The sequence below is a fragment of the Balearica regulorum genome, chromosome 3, assembly GCF_011004875.1.
Source record: "Balearica regulorum gibbericeps isolate bBalReg1 chromosome 3, bBalReg1.pri, whole genome shotgun sequence".
NCBI classification, from domain to species: domain Eukaryota; kingdom Metazoa; phylum Chordata; class Aves; order Gruiformes; family Gruidae; genus Balearica; species Balearica regulorum.
In genome coordinates, this window is record NC_046186.1 from 53,329,403 (window position 1) to 53,337,799 (window position 8,397).

At 38.4% G+C, this 8,397-nt stretch overlaps 1 long non-coding RNA gene across 1 annotated transcript; it reads left to right on the plus strand.

Annotated features, from left to right (window-relative positions):
• The first annotated feature begins 671 nt into the window (after nt 1-671).
• On the plus strand, nt 672-6,296 carry LOC142601267 (uncharacterized). The gene is made up of 3 exons (XR_012834870.1): nt 672-1,041; nt 5,478-5,557; nt 5,666-6,296. It is a non-coding gene; the product is annotated as an uncharacterized LOC142601267 (long non-coding RNA).
• The last annotated feature ends 2,101 nt before the right edge of the window (nt 6,297-8,397 follow it).

Genomic DNA, 8,397 nt, shown 5'->3' on the forward strand with positions numbered 1-8,397 from the left:
TCAATCAGCGGTATTTATTTTCTCCTTCCACAAAGAGAAAAGATGAAACAAAGAAAGTGAATATACTGAAAAGCCTAGATTTAAAATGAAGGAGAGCTAAAGGATTGTTCTTTAAAGGAACCCACTAATTCTTAAAGAACATTCTACTCTTTGTATGTAAAGGAATTTCAAAGCAAAACAAAATAAATCTTTTTTTTTTATCATTTTTAGAAGTATAAAATGTAGTATCTGACCACATTCACAAGACTTACATTCTTTTCTATTTTATGTTTCCATTATTGTGCATTATTCCTCTAAGAATCAAATTTAGCAGCACTGATGGTTTAAATTCCGCATAAAAATAAAATTCAGCAAATGTCATGGCAGCATATCAAACATTTAATGTCAGGTTCCCTTATGTTCAGCACTTTGCTAAAGCTTCCCATCCATCAATTAGACAATTTTGGAATATTTTACTTTGTAATCAAAAAAAATAAATCACTTGTGCTTGGTATTGTTTTCTGGGAAGAATTGCTCCTTCATGTATTGACCTCAATATGCATACTTGTACATATATGTGTGCGTGCATCTTTTTTTTTCTTTTAATTTTTCTAGTATTACTCACTATTGCCATAATTAAGCAGTTTCTTTCTGTGAAGACTTTGCACTTAATACATAGTTCTGCAAGTGGACCCATGCAGAGGGCCAATCTATTTCCCAGCAAGTCTACAAAACTCTCTAGAGTCAGCCTGCAAAGACTCTAATCACAGGAGTGAAACCTTAAATAAGTGTGAGGAGGCCACACCAATTAAGAGAGGAAACAGAGTGTTTAACGTTACCCAGGGGCTCAGGAGGAAAAGTGGGATGACATAAAAACCAGAAGGAATAGGAATGCATGGGTGGAGTGAGCCGAGGAAGATGTTGCTGCCGTTACGAGGTATGAGAAAACAGCAAGAAAGAAAGTACCGGAGCCCCACGATGACCTTTAATTCTGAGCTGAGTGAAGAGGTCTCGCCTGTGCCGAAATCTCTCACCAGCGCATCAGGGATCAGCCAAAGTTATGTAAGTAACTATCACAACAAACATACCGAAATCAGCGTGGCTGTGATTCTGACCTGTACTCACAATGTCTATCGAAATGCAGCTTCGTACAGCCACATACACACAGCTATACAGCTGCAGATAGCTGTTAGAGGTATTCCGCATTTATCTTCAACTCACTGTAATTCAATGTACACTATCTATATGCTGTCAGCTGGCATCTGGGGCACATAATTACACACTGCTTTCATTAGACTAGCCCTTTGTTAACATAAGCTGGCAAGCATTATCTTCATTAAAATATTAGCTCTTAAACATCACACTTTTAACTAACTGTCATATTCTTCAGAGTTTGTTTGCTGTCATGACACTTTTATTTGAATAGGAATTCGTTCATGGTTAAGCAGCAAAAACATTTTAAATGTTCAGGTCAGGAAAACACATGGCCACAATAATTTGTTTCAGTATCTTTATTTATTTATTTATTTTAAACCTTTGAGACAAAAGTTTTCCATAAAGTCTGATTGCTTCATCAAGCCAGTATCCTACACATTCTTGAAATTGCAGAATAATGAACGGTATCACCACAGACTAAGGCAAGTATAATCTGTAAAACATTTTTTGGGGCCAAATATATTTATGACTCGTTAATGTTTACTGCCATACACTGTATACTTCAAAGCACAGAGCTGGTCCTGGAAAGTTTTACAGCATGAGGTGTGAAATCTGAAATACCACAAGGACAAACAGCTCAGCCTAGAGTTGTCTGAACTCACACAACTCACTGACTGTAAACACAAAGGACTGTCCATATGAAGCTAAAGAACAGCAAAATAGACTGTCATGTCTTATTGCTTTTGTTTAAAATATTTTGCAGTGAATGGGAGCTTTAATAATTTAGTATACAGACAGCTGTCTTTTTTTGCCATTTCATTCCATCCTACCTTGCTTGGGGTGCTCTGGTCTGTGTGTAAACAAACACATGCTCTTTTTTTTTTAAAATCATAAGGCAAGAGTGGATTAAGTAGGGGGCTAGGAAGCTGGCATTAACACAGCCCAGTGCTTTGCAGCTCTCTGTAAGAAAGTCTCCGGTGCCGTTCAGCTTTTCCTGTGTACATGGGGATTGTAAGTCATTGCATCAGTGGGGCACGGGTGATATGAAACCATATCGTTGCTGGATCAGGGCCACCGCACTCCATAATTTGTAGAATCACATTTGCCGCAGGTATAATTCTGGACTGCTAAAGCCATTTGTATGTAGTGACAGCTTCTGCTTACAAACTCATTTTTCATGCCCTCTTTACTTTAAGACTATATCACAGTTTCACTGGACTTCTTAACTGCTTGAGCTATAACGTTTAGGTGAGGATTTATCTTCTTCAGCTTCAGCATTTTTCACTAATAACATTAATGCCTGGCAATCTCTTCCAGCCAGTGCAATGAAAACTGTCTGGATGTACAGCACACAAAGTATTCTTGTACAGAAACATCCTCCCAGTGCTCATCAGGCCAAAAGCTATTTCCTTTTTTGTTTACTCATACTCCATAGAAATGAATGAACACTGCAATGAAAGGAAAGACTTCATTTTAAAAGGCAGCCTGTCATTAAATTTTATTTTATGCCTTTTTTTTTTTTCTTCTTCTCTCAGTCCTCCATCTTAGCTTTAAAATACAATTCCCTAAACATACGTAGTTTCAGGAATATCCGCATGTATTCTCTAACTATGAAGAAATGCTATTGTCTAAAATGCTTTAGTAGGGTTGTAATATGTGTGAACTGAAAACTAAATCATGCACAGTATAGCATGTGCTGCTCCTACTGTTAATAAGTAAGTGTGAATGTATGCATAATACTCTGCATTCATAATGTCTAAGAGTGAAAATGCAAAAAAATCAGGCCAAATCAATTTATTTTAAGAAAAGACTCCAGTTTTGGTATCAATCTCCTGTTCTGATCCACATGGAGCATGTTGTTTGTTCCAAAATCAAAACTTACTGAAATATTCTGCTTCTGTCACACTTCTGTCTTTTTAAGGCTGGTTGTTGAAATACAAACAGCATCCTGATTCCTTCTGCATCTGAAAGGTATATGAAGAAGTGGTACCCATAATGGAATTTCTCAGCTTCTATAGTTAAAGTCAGATGCTTAAGGCAATTTAACTCAATTAGAGCCAGGTGCTCTTAATCACATACAAAATTCCTTTGATATCCATGAAGAGCAAAAAAGAACCTTGTTTTCTTTTTATAAGGAATTTCAAAAGGTCTCACTTCTAAGGTTCACTTCGAACTTTGTAAGGGGTCTCACAAATAAAAATACGTTTTCCTTCAGAGTGTCCATTAACATTTAGCACTTGTCTCCTTTTTTTTTAAAAGAAAAAACAAAAACAAAACAGTGTAGAGCACAAATTAGCACAGACAAATAAACAGGACTTTTCAACTTCTTTACGCAGTCACAGGGAAGACACTAATATGGCTATATTTTGTGACAGTCATGGAAAGTATAGTTTCAGATAGAAAAGGTCATTGATGTACGACACTGCTATTTGAGTTGTAATAATGAGAATTCCATCTTACTTACTTAATAAAAGATCTTCTCCCATTAAAACTATTAAGATAAAATGGAAGTGGAAGCCACACAGGTTCCAAGCTTTTTGCTTTTACTTCCATAAGTCCAGAATAATATGAACTCAGTAGAATCACATCAGTGCAACTTTATTTAAGAGAAGACTCAAGTTTAATGTGCCTGCTGGAAAATAAGAGAGTAATAATTAACAGAAAATAAAAATTGATACAGAGATATAAAGGAGCTTCAGGTAAGTAAAGGGGCAAACTCTGGAAAACCTATACATTTCAAGCAGTTAACCTGCCCAGCAGTTTACTTCGCTCCAGTGTCCAAGGCCACTTCTCCCAGACAACAAAAATGGGCTACGTGCCTGTGTCTCAGCCATTTCGATGAAAGTTTGACCTACCTCCGATGGATGATGAAGGCGGGTTTATCTAAACTGTGAGTTTGGCAGTGGTGTGGCTGGAGCTCCCAGCTGCTGGTTCTCCAGTGGAGAATCAGGATCCAGCACAGGGGCCAAGTGAACAGCTTGGGGCAAAAATGTCCAAAACTGCCATAGAGAGACCAGGCAAGCTCATCTGCCAGATTCCTGTGAAACAGAGATGCATGGAATATGCAAAACCCTCTGTCAGATGATGGTGTGCTGTGGGTCACAACCTGCCCGTGTTTCAAGCATGATTTGTGTAACTCCAGACATAACTCCTCTGTAGGTGCTAGCTAGAATCAGCACTTCAGTATTGAGGCACAAATCACACTAGGCCAAATGCTATAAAACTATTTTAAATCCACAATATATATTTAATTAAGAGCATTATTTATGCTCAATTAGGTTCATGCTGGTCTTGGAGGTTTTTTTGGTGGGGTGGGTTCTGAAAGATGTCTAATGTAATTATCTACAAATATTAGTTGGAACTATTGCTCATCTATACTGAAAACTAAAGCAACATTTATTTACTAAATCCACAAGTTATGCGTATGGTAGGTCAACCATAATATTTATTTCTTTTTAACCTGTAGCTCAGAGATTGAAGAATTTGTGGGGAAAATAAAAAGAACGCTTGAAATCCCACAGAGTGTTTTGAAATAGCCAACTTATTAAACACTTGTAATGGAATAAGTTAAGTGATAGCAAACTTCTTAGAGAGGTAAAACATTAAACAGAAATATCTATGTCTATCAGCTCAAAACATAGTGTTGCAGAAGAATTACAACTATGTCTTTAATGAGATTTTATAACTACAGCTGATTCAATGAAATAAACTGATTGCTTATACGAGTTGCAATTTACCAAGTCACTAAAATCTTTTAATGTTTTAAAACATTTAACAGGGGCAGAAACAAAAAGTGTTAGAGAAAAAAACATTTCAGAATTTTTACAGAAATTTCAATTAAATGGGGGATGTATTGTTGGCCTCTTTTGAGCTTTCTACTTGATTTTTATTTTACAATTTCATTCTGAATTCCCTTGTCTTATTCCTGGCTGTTCTGTGGGAAATCCCAATTCAGCCCTGCCACATGCCAGCCCTGTTCATGTCCTGCCCTGGATGCGCTTCCACTGCGTGAGGTCCCCTTGCTTCAGACTGATTTACAGAAGTCACAATGTGACCTGCTGCAGGATCACTGTTTATTTGACTCAAGGCTTCAAAGAGATGCCTTCTGTCTTTGACAGTTGAAAAAACATAGCGCACTGGACACAAGTTCCCAGCACAGCAGGCATATGCCAGCATTAGGTGCACTGTCATTTCTGGGTAAAGTCATTACCTCAGAAAAAATCTCTCTCCCCGCTCTTACAAGATTAAGAAATACTTTAGTGAAGCAGCACTTTAGAAGAGGAAATGTTCTTATGTTACTGCTGGGAGAGGAGGCACAAAATCTTGCACTCTGTCTTCTACAGCTGCACACCATGTCAACAGAAGGAACGAAAGATGCCATGAAATTGCCTGAAAGCTGCAGTCTCCCATGAAACAGTTCCAGGTGGGTTCATTTCTCATTTGTTTTCTGTAAAGAAATAAGAAAAATGACTACTGTTTCCTCAGCAGAGAAACAAAAATGACATTTCCATTTTTTTTTTTTTTTTAATAGAGAAATAAGAAAGCTCATGTCTTTTGTGCTCAGCTGAGAAATGACTGGGAAAATCTGTAGTTTAAACACCCGGAACCTACAGAGAGAGGAAGGAAACTCTCCCAAGAAACTGGAGACAGCTCAGCCCACTTTGCCAATGGAGAGAAGAATATTTGCTTCCAAGATCCAGGAGGTGGCATTTGCATGTTTCCAAGTAATACTTCACAGGAAAAAGCAATTTATCATGTAAGGTGATTGCTCATCACAGCTCCCAGAAAGATAAAAGGTTGCCCGTTACTTTCACACACCTTCACGCTACTATTGCCACCTTGAAAAGGCCCAGTGGGCTGGTTATCTTAGATACCAACGTGTGGGAAGTGGTTTCAGACAGGGAATCCATTTTCACCAAGATACCTGTATTAGCACTGAGTTAAACTTCTGAGTGACAGACCTTGAAAGGCACAGCCGTCTCCAGCATTTCCTCCACTCAGTGCCCTGGCTGTTGCAAATCCTCTTCACAAAGCACAAAATCTCCCACGTTCAAAGCACAGTGAACTCAGCAAGGTAAACTCCATCTTTGGAGCCAGGCACCCAACTTTCGAGCTTAACCATCATCATTTTGCTGAAATCCCATTCTGGATCTGGCCCATTACACTCATCTATACACAAAAGCATTTCATAAAATTTCTCCATCAGAATGCCAACATATTATTTCCCTTTAAAACTTAGGGAACAGAACTTTTCAACATCTCAAAAATGAAAACACACATAACTGCATGAAAGAAATGGAACAATGTTCTTGACATAACCCTCTGAGCCACCCAAAGCATTCACTGTGTCTAATTTAGAGTCAGGGTTAGTGCTTTATGCAGAAGTTTATTTTGCATTTGAATATGGGTTATTTCATCAGCATAAACTTCTACATCTCTTTTTTCTCACTTTGCCCAAATGTCAGTGACTGCTTATGGTGGCAGAAGTGAAGAATCAAAGCTCTTCATCCTGCAGAAGCATTTGTAGCAAATGAGACAAAAATCCATGGAAATGTCCAGGGGAGCTTAGGGATTTTTTGACATAAGGGTCTAACAATCTGTTTTGTTATGTTTTGTTTTGTTTTCTGTAACTGAACTGCAGCCCAACATATTGTAATTCAAACCTTTCAGGGGAGGAGGCTGACCCTTTCCTGGGAATGACATTAAAACAATTTATCCCTTGAGACCTTTTAAGACACTTAAACAAGAATTGTATTGAAGTTCACCCTTCTTGTGGAATTGCCTATCGGAGAGCTTGCATGTAACCACCTCTGCTTCAGAAGGACAGTGTACATCCACTCAGTGGTACCAGCCCACAAGTTTCAACTTATGTCAACGTAAAGCCTGCTCAGCTGAGAGGACTCCACATCCTCACCCACAGATCATGGGGGACCAGTCTCAAATGTTTAAATCAGGTGCCCATGAAAATACAGTAACAAACCACATCTTCATGAATGCGCTACTAGGTCTGTGGTATTTATGTAGCTTATATGATGTTGTTTCATTTGTATAGAAATGGGGATCATCTTTAAAATAGGTGATAATAACTCATAAAAACAGTGTTAGGTTGCTGGAGGTGCAGTTCTGGAAACGTTTTGTGTTTGCAGCTTACTCGCTTCAGTCTCTATTAAATGTTAAGCTCTTTTAAAATCCTTTTGACTTCATCTCTCCATGCATTTCTCACAGACTGCATGTCTCTGGGGCTGAATCAACACATTCAGCTCAGAGAACTTTTCTGTAAGGTTTTGACACAGGTGAGAGAGAAGCAATTGCATCCTGTAGTTTATGTAGATAATCTTAAATTTGCCAGGCACTCTAGTCAGTAATGGGCAAGGGAAAGATCCCACGCTCTCTAAACTTGCAGGAACTGTATGTCTACTCAACATCCAAATCCACATCTGAGCTCTACTGAATGTGTCTCAGGTGGACTGAGACAGGACTATTTTCTTATTGCTTGGGTTTTTAAAAAACAGTAAAAACATTGCAGATGACGTGTTCTTTATCAGACTACAAAGGGCAATATGGATATTTTAATCTCCAATAACCCAATAGTTCTTCAAGCTCCTCCTGCCTATTGGCTAAAATTATGATTTAAGAGAAGTTACACGTAAAATGAATTTGTTTCACTGTATCTTGCAGAATAAAACTCAGCTTGCTATGTGTAGTTTAAATAACATAGGTCCAGATTTCACCCCGGGATTTACGCTGGTAGACACTGATACAGTCCAACAAAATTCCTAGAAATGGTGATTAAGGGATAGAAGTTACAGTGGTATTCAGAAACTTTTGTTTCCTTATGACTTGCAAATACAGAGCTGAGTAACAGAGACCCAAAGACTGACCTTAACAGGTTAGGAAAGGAGCGTTTGACCCAGCCCATCTTCCTGGCGACCACTCCTGCCAGTGCCTGTAAAGCCACAAGGAGAGAATAAAGATGTTGTGATACTGCTGCAGTCCCTCTTAACGAACCCTCAGGTACAGAAACCTGCATCAGAAGCCACGAGTTCGTCTTAGCAGCAGCAAAGGCTCTGGATAGCACCATGTTTTGGTTTTTTTGGCATATTTTGAACTAGAACTGTTAAAACTCTCAGTTCTCATAAGTAGCAAAGTATTAGACACATAAGATATCCTTGTGATGCATACAAAAAGTGATGCAGGTAAGAAAAGCACTGTTAAAATGAGAATAACAGGTATCCTGGAATGTAATGATGAGATCCCCTAGCT